The 2,431-nt window shown below is 51.5% G+C and overlaps 1 non-coding gene across 1 annotated transcript; it reads right to left on the bottom strand.

Moving 5' to 3' along the window:
* Window positions 1-2,112: 2,112 nt before the first annotated feature.
* LOC114679798 (U6 spliceosomal RNA) lies at window positions 2,113-2,216 on the bottom strand. The gene has a single exon (XR_003731900.1). It is a non-coding gene; the product is annotated as a U6 spliceosomal RNA (small nuclear RNA).
* Between the last annotated feature and the right edge of the window lie 215 nt (window positions 2,217-2,431).

A 2,431-nucleotide genomic window follows, 5' to 3' on the forward strand; every position in this document is an offset into this window, starting at 1 on the left:
TGGAGCCCCAGAGCTGAGCGCAGCTGATCTGGAATGTAATCGGCACTCGGTAACATTAGTTGCATGATTTTACAGAAAGGGGTTTGAAGTAACAGTGCGAGAAGGAAGGGACTAGAAGAAGAGTGACAGTGAAAGGAGAGAGAACAAGGCCAGATGCTTGCATTGCCTCTCCTTCATCCACCCTCTAGGCCTCTCCACCCCTCAGCCTGCCTCCTGTCCCAGCCAGGAGACGTAGATCCGTACTGGGAGCTTCAGAGCCCATCTGGCTGCAGCACGGTCACTCTGCTCTGAGCTCTAAGGATGCACCTGGTATATCTCCAGTGACAAAGTGATTCCAAATAATACCCAGGCCCTGTCCAACCCTCCCCTCTCCGCTCCCTGCCCTGAAGGGGAGTCTCATCACATTCCAGCGCCATCTGCTTGGGCACAGTGTGCCAGGCCCTGGCTGAGGGCCCCTGCTGGCAGCAAGGGTTCCTGGGCCACCATGGAACCAGCACCCACAGGAGGCAGGCAGTGTCCAGACACATGATCTGGGTCAGGGACACAGTGCCAGCTGCTGAGTCTCACAGAGGACAAGGGGGGCGAGATGGAAGTGTCTGTGGGTGGCACAATGGTAGAACAGCCAGCTCTAGGTGAATCTGCCCTAAATTCAAAACTGTCACACAGCAATGAAGGATGGCATCCTGCTGGCAAAGGTGTGCCCTGAATCCAAAGGGTCAAATTAAGGAAGGAATCCAGGAATGGCAAGGTGGGGAGTCTGGCTGAGCATCCTAAGGCCCAGCCTGGCTGGAGAAAAGTGGTCTTATCGTGGTCCTCATGTTCCCACTGGGGACAGGCTCACAGGTCCCACTAGCACAAGGGGACACAGGGGACATCATTCAGACAAGGAGAGTGGCCACCAACAATGAATCCAGGGTGTGTGAGTCCACAGCACTGCCCACTGCAGCAAGGTCCTTGGTGTTAGGATGAGGCTGCTGCCATCTGCTCTGCTCCAGGCTCACTGGCGGCCACTCCCTGGGTGCACGAGTTGAGCTGGAATTCGCACCTCCCAGATGTGGGTGCGAATTCCAGCTCAACCCTAACCAGTAACCTTTACTGTGTGACCTCAGGTCAGTCAATGAACTCCTCTGAGCCTCCACAGTCATAAAATGGGAACTATAAATCAGCCTCAGGTGGTGGAGAGGAAGAGTTGTTTAGTCAAAGCCTACTATGTGCCCAGTGGTGAGGAAGGCTCTGGAGATATTGGTGAGGAAGGCTCTGGAGATACCACTGTAAGCAACACCAGGCATGGCACCTGCACTGGTGGGGCATACAGCCTAATGACAAAGATGGATGTTAAGCATCTCATCCTGTAAATAAATGTTTCATCACAAACTGCAATAAACTGTAAGAATAAAAACACCAGATGCTGGAAAGTGTTTAACAGGAGGCCTTGACCTAGTATAGGAAAAGGAGGTGCCAGCAGTCTTCCTGGAGGAAGTGACAAGTAAGCAGGGTTCTGATAGAGGGAGGGGGGCACCCACTGTGTCTGAGGGCGAAGGGGCTGGGGAGCATTCTAGGAGAGCAAGGGACACATGCAGCAGCTTCTGGATGGACTGAGATGAGAGAAGGCCACAGAATGCAGCCAGCAAGGCAGAAAGCAGCAGGGGATCACAGAGGGCACTGCCAACTTGACAGGACTTGGTGACGAGCATCCCAGGGATGGCTTAGCAGCCACCAGAATGACAGCACCCAGCACTACCCACAAAAGAGCATCCTAGTTAGAAACCAGGCCCAGCAACTGACCCTTCCCGGGATGCTTTCTAGGTTATTCAGATGCTCCTTTGTGAGCATAGAGCAGCCTTAGTTCCAAAATCTTGATCCCTTTACCCCCAAATCAGGCTTCATCCCAGAATGCCTCTCTACTATTTCTCCCGGGAAGCCCAGCACATGATTCTTAGGAAAATGGGGTTCTGGGAAGCCTGTGTCAAGATGCCAGGATTCTCAGAGTAAGTGTGCAGTGAAGGGAGGCACCTGGTCCACCTGTCCACTCCACAGGATAAGCACAGTATTCATATGTAGAAATCTCTTTGTCAAAAGACCAGCAGGGATCTCTCTCTTTTTTTTTTTTTTTTGTTCATGGAATGCTTCACAAATTTGCATGTCATCCTTGCAAAGGGGCCATGCTCATCTCTGTATCGGTACAATTTTGGTGTCTGTGCTGTCGAAGCAAGCATGGAACTCATTATTCAATCCTTAAGCTCCTCCTTCAAGACCCCTTTTTTTTGAGCCACTGCCCATGAACTCCAAAGGTACAGCTTCATAAAAAGGTAAACACAATACAGCGGTTTCCCATCTCTCACCTACTCTAAACCTCTGCATCTTCAGTCTCTCCCTCCGTCTGCGTCACCTCTTTTAGAGTGCATAATTAAGCAAAAAGAGCCTGAAAAAC

This window comes from Macaca mulatta, chromosome 7 (assembly GCF_049350105.2).
Source record: "Macaca mulatta isolate MMU2019108-1 chromosome 7, T2T-MMU8v2.0, whole genome shotgun sequence".
Taxonomy (NCBI): Eukaryota; Metazoa; Chordata; class Mammalia; order Primates; family Cercopithecidae; genus Macaca; species Macaca mulatta.